Below are 15,762 nucleotides of genomic sequence, written 5' to 3' on the forward strand. Positions count from 1 at the left end.
TTATGTTTTTTTCCCCCCACAAATAGAGCTTTCGTTTGGTGGTATTTGATCATCTCTGCGGTTTTTATTTTTTGCGCTATAAACAAAAGAAGAGCGACAATTTAAAAAAAAAACACAATATTTTTTACTTTTTTATTTAATAAATATGACAATTAAAAAAAAAATCCTCAGTTTAGGCCGATACGTATTCTTCTACATATTTTTGGTAAAAAAAAAATCGCAATAATCGTATTTTGATTGGTTTGCGCAAAAGTTATAGCGTCTACAAAATAGGTGATAGATTTCTGGCATTTTTGTTTTATACATTTTTTTACTAGTATTGGCGGCGATCTGCGATTTTTTATTGTGACCGTGACATTGCGGCGGACACATTGGACACTTTTGACACGTTTTTGGGACCATTCACATTTATACAGCGATTAGTGCTATAAATATGCACTGATTACTGTGTAAATGTGACTGGCAGGGAAGGGGTTAACCACTAGGGGGCGCTGAAGGGGTTAAAATGTTCCCTAAAGTGTGTTCTAACTGTAGGGGGGAGGGGACTAACAAGGGGAGGAGACCGATGTTGTTCCTCTGTACTGGGAACACAGCATTGGTCTCCTCACCTCAGACAGGAGGTGGATCTGTGTGTTTACACACACAGATCCACACTCCTGCCATGATCACCGGCAATCGCGTGTGCCCGGCGGCAATCGCGGCTGCCGGGCACTTGCACCACATGCACCCCCCCCCCCCCAAAAAAAAATTCTCTAGCAATACACACCAAACTAAGCATGTGCAGAGTTCCTCCTAGGGCTTTGTTTTACCAGCAGATGGATTGGGGACAATAAAAGAAGGGGAGGATCAGAGAAGACAGTATCAAACAGACTTTGTATACAATGCGGAGGATTAACCCCCTTAGGTTTCACAGTGAGTATAACAAGCATGCTTTACTAAATATACAGACTGATTTTACTGTTGTCAATTACACACAGCAAAACATCATTTGCATCAACAGCCCATAACAAAAGCTGGGAAATCTTTTATGATTTTTCTAGATTATACAATGTACAAAATGTAGGGCACATCATTCAGATTTTGCACAAGTGCTTAAATAATACATTAACCACTTAAGGACCGGACCAATATGCTGCTAAATGACCCAAGGGCTTTTTACAATTCGGCACTGCGTCGCTTTAACAGACAATTGCGCGGTCGTGCGACGTGGCTCCCAAACAAAATTTGCGTCCTTTTCTTCCCACAAATAGAGCGTTCTTTTGATGGTATTTGATCGCCTCTGCGATTTTTTTTTTGCGCTATATACAAAAATAGAGCGACATTTAAAAAAAAAAAAAAAAAAAAAATTTTACTTTTTGTTATAAGAAAAATCAAATAAACTAAATTTTTGTCAAACATTTAGGCCAAAATGTATTCAGCCACATGTCTTTAGTAAAAAAAAAATCGCAATAAAAAAAAATAGCTACCTAGCGGGAACAGCGACACTAATACAGCGATCAGAAAAATGATCGCTTAGTGACACTGGCAATAGGGAGTGAAAGGGTTAACTAGGGCGGTGATCAAGGGGTTAAAACTTTATTAGGGGGGGTACAGGGGCTACCCTGAACCTAGCACTAACTGCATGTCACACTGCCTGTCACACTGCCTGTCACACTGACACTAAATGCAGTGATCAGTACATATATGATCACTGCATTCAGTGACACTGTGACAGGGGGGGTGGGTGATCGCAAGGGGTTTAATGTGCCTATGTGTAGTGTGTGTGTCAGTGTAGTGTTGTGCAGACTCACTGTGTGATGTGATCTCTCCTCAGCGGCGGTTGAAAATACCGCCGAGAGGAGAGATCAAATCACTTCCCTCTTCCTGTGTTTACACAGGCAGAGGAAGTGACACACAGGGGAGCGCGCGGATTGGCTGAGAGCGATCCGGAGGGGGCGGACAAAAACGTAAGAGCCTTACGCCTGTCGGATCTAATGGATATCTATGCGTAACTGATTCTAAGAATCAGTCGCATAGATACGATGGCCCAGATTAGGACTTACGACGGCGTACATGGCGTTGCGCCGTCGTAAGCCCTTTGAGAATCTGGGCCAAAGAATTTAAAAAACGTTGTCCATCTAGACATTTTGAACAATATCATAATGAATATCCGATGGCATTTTGTATTATTCCCATTCAATCTATTAGAAAGTTTATGGAATATAACTAATTCACAAAATTAAAACTGTTGTAAATCCCGCTTGATCATTTTTACCTACAGGTAAGCCTATAAAAAAGGCTTACCTGTAGATAAAATATATATATATATCTCCTAAACATGCACCATTTTGGAAATATTCACCCTGCATGCAGCCAGTGACATCAATGGCACATGCACCCTGAAGGTCCGGCATACCGAGGGCTCCGGTGCGCATGCTCGGGAGTGACTTTATCACAGCTCTGGTCAATCACATAGCCGGAGCTCACTAACCCAAAAGAAAGACAGGGAGAACATGTCAGCCCATCTCAGCAGGGTGAGTATTTCATAATGTGCTAGTATGCAATTGCAGGTTTTATTTTTCTTGAACATCCGCGGTTTACAACCACTTAAAGAAATGCAGAAGCCACATGGATCTATAAATTAGGTACACTCTATCCAGATGACCTAAATGAGAGCATAAGCTTTCCTACTGAGGGGCATTAGTATAAATTTACATATAGTAATAGATTTATAATAACAACTGTCCTAACTGTGAGGCCCCGTACACACCATAGAATCCATCCGCAGATAAATCCCAGCAAATGGGTTTCAGAAGATAGATCCTATGGTGTGTACACGCCAGCGGATCTGTTTCCGCGGATATATCTCCCCTGGGATGGATTCCAGCAGATCGAATATTCGCTGACATGCAGAACATATCCATCTGCTGGAATCCATCCCAACGGATGGATCCGCTGGTCTGTATAGACTCACCGGATCCATCCGTCCGAAGGGATCCCCTGCATGCGTCGTAATGATTCGACGCATGCGTGGAATTCCTTATATGACAGCGTCGCGCACGTCGCCGCGTCATAATCGCGGCGACGGCGCGACACGTCATCGCCAGAGGATTTTGGCGCGGATTTCAATGCGATGGTGAGTACACTCCATCGCATTAAAATCTGCTGAAATCCTCGAGAGGATTTATCCGCGGAAACGGTCCGCTGGACCGTATCCGCGGATAAATCCTCCCGTGTGTATGGGGCCTTATGGTTGAGGTTGATATATCCTGATGACTATTTTGTAATATCAAAGATAGATAATCAAAGAGTCATACCTGATTATGTTTATGGTCTGTTAAAAATAAGATTTAAAAGGGTTTTATTTATAAAAAAAATAATATTTGATCCTCTGCAGATTTTGTACGTTTGCCCACTTACAAAGAACTTAAGGGTATACAATTTTTGCCATAAGTGTATTTTAAATGATAGAGACAGAATATAAAAAAACAAACAAAAAAAAACACATGATACAAATTTTATAATCTGCATTGCAGTCCAGTGAGTAAAATAATTATTTGATCCCCTACAAACCAACAATAATTCTGGTTCCCACAGACTGGCTACAGCATGTGCTCATGTGGTACACAGAATAGTCCTGTCAATTTAAGAAGGTGCTCCTAACGACAACGTGTTATGGGTATAAAAGACACCTGTCCACAGAATCCATTCAAACCTCATCATTATGGACAAGACCAAAGATCTGTCAAAGGATGTTGGGGACAAGATTGTAGACCTGTACAAGGCTGGAATAGGCTACAAGACCATCAGCAAGAAGCTTGGTGAGAAGGAGACAACTGTTCGAGTGACTTTTCGTAAATGGAAGAAATACAAAATAACCATTAATCGCCCTCGGTCTAGAGTTTCATGCAAGATTTTGCCTTATGGGGTAAGGATCATCATGAAAAAAGTAAGGGATCAGCCCAGAATTACACGTGAGAAACAAACCATTGGTAACACAATACGCCACCATGGATCGAAATTTTGCTTTGCACGCAAGGTCCCCCTCCTCAAGAAGGCACATGTACAGGCCCGTCTGAATTTTGTCAATGAACATCTAAATGATTCAGAGAGGGATTGGGAGAAAGTGCTGTGGTCAGATGAGACTAAGACTATGACTCCACACCATCCATACAGTCAGGCATGGAGGTGTAGACATTGTGCTTTGGTGCTGTTTCTCTGCCATAGGTTGACTTTGCCGCATTGAGTGGCCAATGGACAGGTCCATGTATTGTAAAATATTGGATGAGAACCTTCTTCCCTAAGCCAGAACACTAAAGATGTACAATGGAAAATGTAACTGTTAGTGCAAACACAACGTGCATAAGTAAATGGGGATATAGCAATGAGTCAGTTGAAAATAATAATAGTAACAGGCAATTCATGGGTTAAAAAAACAATAATATGGCTGGTGGATAATATGGCTGGTGGATGGCGGCATCTGTCCTCAGAGTGCTGACTTTGTAGTAAATAAGAGTCAGCACATGTGCGCAGGAGCTGCCAGTCACGGCACGATCGCCTTTAGAAATGTCACACTTGCCGTTTCTAAAGGTTTCTAAAGATTTCCACAGTGCGCCTGAGTCGACATCGGTGCCTGTCTTTTTACAAATATCTCCTAAACCGTGTAGGTTTAGGAGATATTTCTTGCACCTACAGGTAAGCCTTAATCTAGGCTTACCTGTAGGTAAAAGTGGTCTGTAATGCCCTGTACACACGATCGGTTCGTCTGATGAAAACGATGGATTTTTTCATCAGATATCCGATGAAGCTGACTTTCATCAGTCTTGCCTACACACCATCGGTAGAAAATCCGATCGTGTCCAACGCTGTGATGTAAAACAAAATGACGTGCAGAGAAAAATTAAGTTCAATGCTTCCGAGCATGCGTCGACTTGATTCTGAGCATGCGTGGATTTTTGACCGATGTATTTCCCCACAGACAATCGTTTTTTTTCTATCGGTTTTTTAACCATACGAAAATTTTAAAACAGGTTCTATTTTTTTTCACCGATGGGAAAAAAATGATGGGGCCCACACACGATCGGTTCGTCCGATGTAAACGGTCCATTTTCATCAGACGAACCGATCGTGTGTACAGGGCATAAGGGTTTACAACCACTTTAAGGATTTTGAAAAGATCTGTAAAGAAGAGTGGACCAATATCCCTCCTGAGATGTGTGCAAACCTGGTAACCAACTACAAGAAACATAGGTTGTGCTAACTATAATATGTCTGCAGAAAATGTAAGCAAAACTAATGATTATTCCCACTTGGTGCACATGAATGTGTAAAAACACAAAAATGGATATAATAATCCAGTTAAATCAACAGTTTAATCTTGCAGGAAATAAATTGGTATTGTATAAACCAAATAAGTCCAGAAAAACATAAATCAATAAAATAAAGTCTGTAAAGAGATAGTGAAATAAACGTGAGGCTTGAAACACCTCCCTTCGCACTTCCCTGTGTATCCTCCTGATTGTCTGACAATCAGGAGACAATCAGGAGGATACACAGGGAAGTGCGAAGGGAGGATTAGGGCCCTTTCAGACGTGCGGACCGTATGTCCGCTTTTTCATCCATCCGTTTGCGAATGAAAAAGGGACATACATTGGTCCCTATGTGATTGCGGGTGTCAGCGGATAACCCATAATCACCCGCCTCCGTAAACATCCGATTTTGCAGACGGAAGAATGTCCTATTTTTTCTTCCGTCTGCGGATCGGATCGGATGAACACGGACACACGGTCCGTGTTTACCCGATCCCCCATAGGGGAGAGCGGAGAAAAGACAGGGTGGTCCCTGCACAGTGTGCGGAGACCGCCCTGTCAGCTGACGGCTCAGCAGGGATATATACGGAGCGATCCCCGCTGAGCTTACAGACACACAGAGGCGGATCATTACTGATCCGCCCCGTGTGAAAGGGCCCTTAGAAGAGAGTGATTCGATTTTGTGGTGTACTTCCACCAGGAAGTTTAGAAGTTATCGGAATTTAGAATCACTTGCATGATATCTGCTATTGGAATCCATCGAGTCTGTGAGTGTGCTGACCTGAAACATAGTCATTTGGATTTGGCTGGAGAAGACTGAGCTGCTTTAATTCAAGGCTGTCTTTGATCCTCTGTAATGGAGGGTCATTGAGATCTGGTAAGCATGCATTTCTTTCGGTGGTGGATCTTATCAAACAACTTTTATTGTGAAGGATTTACAGCATATGGAGGAAGGGATTAGAGACTATTTTCACCTGGGTGTTTTAAGCTTCAAGTTTATTTCACCATCTCTTCACAGACTTTATTTTATTGATTTGTGTTTTTCTGGACTTATTTGGTTTATACAATACCAATTTATTTCATGCAAGATTACACTGTTAATTTCACTGTGTTATTATATCCATTTTTGTGTTTTTACACATTCATGTGCACCAAGTGGGAATAATCATTTCAGATAATGTTTTACATTCTCTGAATGAATGCAAAGTGTTCTCTGACAGGATAAGGTGCAGAGTGTGACATGACTGCCCCACCTCTCTTTCTTGTCAAATCAGAAAACACTTTGCATTCATTTAGAAAAGCAAAGCATTCCCTAAATGGGGCCTGTGCTAAGCAGCGGACCTCTTGTGTTCAGAATACATCAGGCCTGCTGCTCAGCACAGGGCCCAGAAGCCAGTGGAGATCACTGGAGTATTAGGGCCGGATTCAGATACATTGGCGCATATTTCTGCCGGCGTAGCGCATCTCATATGCGCTACGCCGACGTAACACAGAGAGGCAAGCACAGTATTCACGAAGCACTTGCTACCAACGTTGCGCCGGCGTAACGTAAAATCGTAGGCGTAAGCCGCCCTAATTCAAAGTAGGTGGAAGTGGGCGTGATCCATTTAAATGAAGCGTGACCCCATGCAAATGATGGGCCGAACGAACGGCGTATGCGCCGTCCCGTGGACGTATCCCAGTGCGCATGCTCAGAATCACGTCGAATATACTTCCTAAGATACGACGGCTCAATGCCTATGACGTGAACGTAACCTACGCCCAGCCCAATTCACGTACTACTACTAGGTAAACGACGTAACATACGACGGCTGTTCCCTGGTCCATACCTTACCATGACTTACACCTGCTTTATGAGGCTTAACTTTACACCGGACGTACGACTTACGTAAACCGCGTATATTAATGCGCAGGGCGCAAGTACGTTCGTGAATCGGCGTATCTCACTCATTTGCATATTCGAATCGTAAATCAATTGGCGCGCCCCTTGTGGCCAGCGTAAATATGCACCCAGGATATGATAATGTAAGAAAACATACGTCGGTCGTAGGAAGCCTATTTTCAGGCGTATCTATTTCTATGGGCACGGCGCACAGATATGACGGCGCACATTGACACTTACGTGGCGTATCTCGAAATACGTCGGCGTAAGTGCTACGTGAATCCGGGCCTTAGTGTCTACTTCAGTGTTTTCCAGCTTCCAGGAGCATTGGCCAAGTATGATATACATAGTGACTTTGGTCCAAACTGGACCAATGTAACCATGTAAAAAATATGCCATACCGGGAATTCACCTTTTAAGAAAGGCCAGCCTAATATATTAAATTTTTATTTTTAATCGATAATTTAAGTACACTGTATAGAGAATGAGAATGAGAAAATAAAGGCATAGTTCCATTGTGTAAAGAAGACAGACAAGCACATGATATGCCAGTGAGTAATGATTGTATTGTACAGAAGTAAATAAATAAATTTCACACAATATGACCTTTGTTGGTCTTTGGAAGATAATATTGCATTATGAAACATTTGTTTTGTATACTGCAGTATGACACTACTGTTTTGAACAGTGACATCTGTTGTCTGACATCTAGCTTCTATTTTTTTAAAAATCTAGAAATGTTTTTTTTATTGCTCAGTAATCTTCAACGGCATTTTTATTTAGTCATGGGAATGGAATGACTCATTTAAATATATTTAATGAGTTTACAGTCATTTTATAACCAATTGAAGACCAAACCTTTTCTGGCACTTTTGGTTTTAACTGTTTCAAGGCCACCCACCGCACATTTACTGCGGCAGAGGGTCACGGCTGCATATAACAATGTACCTGTACATTGTTTCCTCTTCGGGGTCTGGGGTGTGCACATGCTGCCAGCGACCCGCTCACACTGTGATTGGACACAGCGGAAGCCAATCACGCGATGTCCACAGGGACCCGCCAATCGTTTACTGGAGAGGCTGAACGATGGTCTGCCTATGTAAACAAGGCAGACTACCGTTCTGTCAGAGAGGAAAAGAGAGATCTTGTGTTCCTGCTAATCAGGAACATGGATCTCTCTCTTCCTCCAGTTAAACCATCCACCACACAGTTAGAAATCACTCCCTAGGAGTACACTTAACCCGTTGATCGCCCCTAATGTTAACGCCTTACCTGCCAGTGTCATTTATACAGTGACAGTGCATTTTTTTATCACTGATCACTGTATTAGTGTCACTGGTCCCCAAAAAGTGTCACTTAGTGTCCAATTTGTCTGTTTTCGCAGTCCGGCTAAAAACCGCTGATCCCATAAAAAAAACTGGTGTACCTATATACATTATTATCAACAGGCGATATATATGTCTAATAACAGTCACAGTTCATTAGTCCATATAATAGTACAATGACAAATCCTAAAAAGGGAGGATGAGTGATGGTAGGCGGCAGCTGTCCTCAGAGAAAAGCCGGCTCTGTGAATAGTGGACTAGGGACGATGACGTCACCAGAAACGGAACCAAGAGAGGCACAGAGAGAGAGGAGGGACTGGGAACAACAGGCTCCAGGCTGTTTCCAGTCCCTTCTCTCTCTCGGTGCCTCTTTTGGTTCCATTTCCAGTGATGTCATCGTCTGCATTCCAGGCTGGACCTGGCTAATTTCCTGGTGGCCACAGGATAGACATCTCTTGTAGATCTTCCTACCCGTGGAGCGAGATGCGACCAAGACCTGACCGCACCGTGGACCATATGACATAGATGAGCCTGTTTTAACTGTTTGTAAGTGCATTTTAAACCAATAAATCTCATTCAACATATTGCACTAGGTGGTGCTTCCTGTTTTGTTCCCTTCCCCAATCAAAATACACTTTTTGGGATTTTTTTTACCAAAAATGTGTAGCAGAATACATATTGGCCTAAATTGATAAAGACATTTTATAGCAGAAAGTAAAAAATATCGTTTTTGTTTTTTCAAAATTGACAGTCTTTTTTTGTTGAGAGCACAAAACAGTGTCACAGGACCATGCTATTGTTAGTTAAAGCAATGCAGTGCCTTATCGCAAAAAATGGCCTGGTCATGAATGGGATGAAACCTTCCGGGGCTGGTTAAATCAGTATTTTTTGCTAGAAAATGACTTAGAACCCCAATACATACATACATATATATATATATATATATATATATATATATATATACACACACATATATATAAACATATATATATATATATATATATATATTGTAAGGGGTTAGCTCGTTAGCGGGGTTGTGTGACCCCCTGAATGGGTTCACTACACACTGAACGATACAGAGAAACAGCCGAAGACAGTTGAAAACAAAGAATTTGGTTTATTCTTCCATCTTGCTGGAAACAAGTGACAGCATAAACAAAATCAAACATAAAATAAACCCTGACCACTTGGGGCATCTACCTTCACCACACAGGTACCTATCTATGGAGTCTGGCACAGCCTACTGCTGAGCAGCCACTGTGGTCATACAGCAGAAAAACAAATAGTCTTTTTGTTTTTTTTACATAGAACAATCAACAGCACCTCACCTCTTCAGAAGTATTTCTGTTCACTGCTCTCCTTCACTCAAAAAGCCTCAGGATGCAGCAATCAGTAGTAATCCTCCCGATAATAATTGGTGTATTGTCTAAACAAGGCAGAAATGTATCTCCCGTCTGTGACAACACCCACTGATTTGCCTGACTTCCTGTCACAATATATAAAGTTGTGGCAATATATAAATATATTAAGTGAAGAACAAGGTCTCTGTCTCAGCTTGGCTATTCTGTTACACTGGGGTGTTCTTCCAACCCCGGTGCTTCAGGTGGCAGCAGTGGAGTCAAGGTTTGGGTACTTTTTCCCAGCAGCCAATCAGGAGGGTTTGGCCTCGCTGTGCATGCTGGGGAGGGGTATTTATGGGGCAGACGCCATTGGTTCTGGGCTTCTTCTTCGAGTGTGGCACCCACCTTTAGGGTGACCACATAACGGCGCCCCGGTGTTATGGCCTACCTGGCCTGGGCGTGCAGTGTTCCTGGTTCCGGGACCATGTTGGCCCGGAGCATCTGAACAGCGACAGGGATCAAGTGAGTGACTGGGTTCCCACCTTTGAGGATCCCAAGCTGTATTGCTGTTCGGTTGGGAGTCAGTCTGAGGAGCGCCATTGAAAGGCTGGCGGTCCAAAAGGGCCTTGACAAACCACCTGGGATCAAGGTAGCCGGACACTGAAGGATTTATCATCTGTCAGTCGGTACCTGGGCGACAAGTTGAAGGAGATCAAGGCATAATTCATCTAAGGAGGATTATCTCCGTAACTATCAATCAGAGAGGGCCTGTGGCAGAGGTGTCTTTCTGAGGTTCACCAAGGAGGGTCTGTGGCAGAGACTTTTCCTCAAGTTCAAGTCCACCAAGGAGGGTCTGTGGCAGGGACTTTATCCTACAAATATTCGAGTGATACTCCAGCTGCCAGGTCAGTGAGAGAGGCCTGTCCGGGCTATATCTTGCATGTGTGGTGCAAACACTGTTTACCTATGCGTGCGCGACTTAAATATGCATTTTCATTTGTGCACGCGGGGGATGGGACACTTTAATTGTTTTCCCCTATTTATTTTATTTTTTATTTTTACACTGTCCTTTTATTTTATTTTTTTAGCACGTTTATTCCTATTACAAGGAATGTAAACATTGCTTATAACAGAAATAAGGATGTCAGGTCCTCTTTATGGAGAGAGCGGTGGTCAATAAGATCCCAAATCTCTCCTTTACCTTTAAAAGCAAAACATTAAAAAAAAAATTGATCCCTTGCTTTAAAAAACAAAAACTGTTTACTTCCGACTGAAAGTGATGTCATGACCATAGAGTCAATCAGAGATGATCTAGTCTCTTCTTGCCATCGGATTGTTTTTCGGGTAACCCAGTGAAAACGGTAAGCCCGAGAAAGACCGATGATCGGCGGGAAGATAGAGCGCCTCCTCCCACTGCTTCTGAAAGTGATCCAGCGGCTCATGAGCCGCTCGATCTGCTTTCATAAGAAAGCCAGCCGACGGCTGAAAAAAACATATATATATATACGTATTATAGTCAGCAAGTGGTTAAGATTTGTACAGTAGGTATAATTTATTCTTACATATTTAATATTCAAGCAAATGTACAAAATGTATATAGTTCCATGAAATTAGAAAGGCTATCAAAAAGGCTAAAAACAAAAAACAATACTCTGTGGAAATAGTGTAGCGCTAGTAATGATAACATTTTAGTGAAAAAATATATAAATAAACAAATTTCATGTACAACACCACATGTGAAACTGATAGTGGTAAATACACTAATAAAAATCAATAAACCTCCAATGAATGGATAATAATGGTGACAAGATCTGGACAACGCCAGAAAGATTGAAGTGAGTAGAAAAGTTCATATAAGAGAAATCCAGTGACTGAGTGAATGAACAAAATCCAACTGTGATTTCTAAATAGGAGATCCACCACCACTTATGACAAGGGGCTTACCGGATAGATTGGAACCAGAAGGGCGTATACCCACTAGGCCAATCAAGCTTGTAAAAACGATACACTTTATAGGGTATACCACAGATCTCTCAAAGCCAGGAATCCTTGATAGCACCTCAGACAAAGAAATCCAGGGGTTCACACCAGGTGATAGTATGCAGCAAATTCCAGAAAAAGCACATCAGATATCCCAACGATAAGTGTGAAAAAAAAAATTGGAGTGCACATAGCATAATTTCGTATAAATAACACAAAATTTATTAAAAGAATGAAACTCACATATTGCAGTGATAAAACAAGCTCGTAAAATCAGGGTAGCAATGACGACAGCAGTCCTTCCCAACATGTTTCGTTACAATAGAACTTCATCTGGGGAAGATGAAGTTCTATTGTAACGAAGGACTGCTGTCATCATTGCTACCCTGATTTTATGAGCTCGTTTTATCACTGCAATATGTGAGTATGCCCTATAAAATTTATCATTTTTACAAGCTTAAATTGGCCTAGTGGGTATACGCCCTTCTGGGTCCAATCTATGTGGTAAGCCCTTTGTCATAAGTGGTGGTGGATCTCCTATTTAGAAATCACCGTTGGATTTTGTTCATTCACTCAGTCACTGGATTTCTCCTTTATGAACTTCTCCTATATGAACTTTTCTACTCTACTTCAATCTTTCTGGCGTTATCCAGATCTTGTCAGCATTATTATCCATTCATTGGAGGTTTATGAATTTTTATTAGTGTATTTACCACTATCAGTTTCACATGTGGTGTTGTACATGAAGTTTGTTTATTTATATATTTTTTCACTGAAATTTAATCATTACTAGCGCTACACTTTTTCCACAGTACCTTTTAGCAATTTGATCTTCTTTGCTATGTTAGCTGCTCCATTTACATAGTATTGGATAGCGCGGTAATTTTTCTTTTGTAAAACAATACTCTGGCCCAGTAAATCATGTAGGTCTGGAGCATGTCCTTGGTGCAAACATAATAGGTGCTGCCAGGACCGTCTTTAGCGCAGGAAAATAGGGCAGCTGCCCAGGGCTCAGTGACTGTTGGGGGGCCCAAAGCAGCTGCCGATTCAGCCCACGATGCTGCCCGCTGGAGTTCCGCCACTTGTTAGCTGAAACTAGTCACTACTGTCAGTTGTAGATACAGAGAAGCGCTGCTTCTGTATTTTACAAGTGACAGTGCTCCTCTGTCTGTCGGCGGCCGCTCCGATCACTCTCCGCTCTATATGAGAGCAGAGGAGTGAGAGGGAGGAGAGAGGGAGGGGGCGGGCAATTTACACAGGCAGAAGCTCCTCGTGAAGCAGCCAGCAGCCTGCACGTATGGACATCCTTTAAGTTTAGTTGATCTTCTGTAAATAGCTGCACTCTGTGAGGTTTTCTAGATGCTAGGAGAGGATTTGGGGAGGGAGAAAATCTACAATACACTGGAGACGCTGTGGACCGGAGTGACAGGAAATGACAGAGCGGCGCTCTGTGTTTCTCCTGACCCCCCCCCCCCGACAGACCCGTGTAACACACAGCCGAGTGAAGTGTTGTGGCTGTGGGCTGGGTCTGATAGGCGGAGACTGCTGCACTGCTGTGTCAGGTTAGAAAAAACAACGTGGAGGGATAGGAAAGTGGATTTACATGTGCACTGGGGGTACAGAGGTGAAAACATGAGGAGGGGTACAGACGTGAACATGGGGGGGGGTATAAAGGTGAATGTGGATGGGGGGGATACAGAGGTGAGCATGGGGTGGAGATAGAGGTGAATGTGGATGGGGGGTACAGAAGTGGACGGAAGGATACAGAGGTGAGGGGAGGGGAGGCTATGCAAGTACTGCCCCTTGTGCTGATTTTTTTCTGTGCCCTGCGTGATACATACACCTCAAAGTACACACTCCCAATCCCTGTGTGTCAGCCTGGACTCCCCTATCTCCCCCCCCCCCCATCATCCTGGACTTCCCTATCTCTCCCCCCCCATCATCCTGGACTCTGCTATTTATATAGCGCTGAAATTTTGTGCAGCGCTTTACAACATAAGGGCAGACAGTACAGTTGCAATACAATTTATAACTTAAGTTTATGTGTGTGTTTGTTTTTTTGTTTTTTCCACATTTGTTTTTTGGAATGTTGGGGTGGAGGGGAAATTTGCATGGGGGGGGGGCAAGAAAATGTTTGCCTAGGGCCCAATCAATATTAAAGACGGCCCTGGGTGCTGCAGAGATTCTGCTTGTGTTATTTTCTTATTTGGTTTGATGTAGGTACATTTTTTCTAAACCTACCTCCTGTAGCAACAGTTGTGGAAGCTTGAACTGTGTAGCATAATGTATTCACTTTTATCTTTTATGCTTTAAAATTTGCATTATATTTTTCAGGTGGAAGCATTTGAATTGTGTAGGCAGCTGCACACATATAAAAGGATTACTACTACAGATGAGAAAACTGATCCACAATTTGCTGCGGATTAGGTGAAGCAAGGTGGCTCAGGGAATATACTTTGTAGGGTAATGGAAACGGGTATGTTAACATATATGATCGATGGATAATGTGAATATTAAATCCTGCTAATAAAGACTCAAGATTTGCAAAAAAACTAATATTTAGGGAAAAGTTTTTATTACCTGTCAAAGCCCAATTCCAGGATATTACCGACCCGGCCTTCCACCCACACTCTAATTGCTAGCATGAAAAAAAAAATGCCCATTTTACTTACCTAAAGCGTCTGTCACATGACAATCATTCTCTTTTCTTTTGTATACTTCCTGGGATCCTTATTTCAATGATTTTTTTTTTAGGTGGAGCAGCTCGCTTCGCCTATTGAAAGAATGCAACCAAGAGCAACACAACACTAATGCCGCGTACACACGGTCAGAATTTCTGACACAAAAAGTTTGATGTGAGCTTTTGGTTGGAAAAAAAGCGTGTGTAGGCTCCATCAGACTTTTTGACTTTCTGTCAGAATTTCCGACACAAAAGATTTGAGAGCTGGTTCTCAATTTTTCCGAAGGGAAAAGTTCTTGTCGGAAATTCCAATCCTCTGGATGCAATTCCGATGCGCAAAATAACACGTATGCTCTGAATCAATTAGACATATGCTCGGAATCATTGAACTTAATTTTGTGTGACCGTGTGTATGCAACACAAGTTTGAGACAAAATTCAGTCGGAAAAAAAATACACGTTTTTTCTTGACGGAATTTCCGATCATGTGTACGCGGTATAAGACCACTTTCACACTGGGTTGGTTTGCAGCCGCTATAATGCTAAAAATAGCACCTGCAAACTGACCTGAAACAGCCGCTGCTGTCTCTCGTGTGAAAGCCCCGAGGGCTTTCACACTGGAGCGGTGCGCTAGCAGGACGGTAAAAAAAGTCCTGCTAGCAGCATCTTTGGAGCGGTGAAGGAGCGGTGTCTATACCGCTCCTCCACCGTTCCTGCTAATTGAAATCAATAAGGCACCGCGGCTATACCGTCGGCAAAAATAGCGGCGCTTTACCGCCCCAGTGTGAAAGGGGCCTAAGACAACTGGTTCCCTGGACCAACAGTAGCTGAGGAGGCAGCTGTAAAGATTACAGCAGATTACCACAGCTAGGAGAGAATGTATTGCTGTTTTGTACATATTTTACTTTCTTTCTTTCTTTATTTATTATTGTCAGAACTGCAAACTGCAAACAGAACTGCAGTTACTGAACTGTTCTCTCTTTATAAAACCTGCAATGTTTTAAAAAATAAAAACGGCAACAATATAAAACATCACTTTAAAAAGTATAAGTCTCCCTTTAAATAATGTTTTTTTTTTAAGCTATGCCTAAAGCAAGTTTCCTCTTACTGGGTACTGTTTAAAATTGTGCTTCATATTTCCCCCCTTGGTTTCTCTCATTTTGGGACCAGGTTGTCAAGTGTGATTAGCAAATTTTAAATGACCAAGCCTTTATATTACCTAAACTTGGGAATAAAAGTGCTGAAATGGGGGTCATGCCCTGGCTACG

This window comes from Rana temporaria, chromosome 4 (genome assembly GCF_905171775.1).
Source record: "Rana temporaria chromosome 4, aRanTem1.1, whole genome shotgun sequence".
In the NCBI taxonomy this organism is placed as follows: Eukaryota; Metazoa; Chordata; class Amphibia; order Anura; family Ranidae; genus Rana; species Rana temporaria.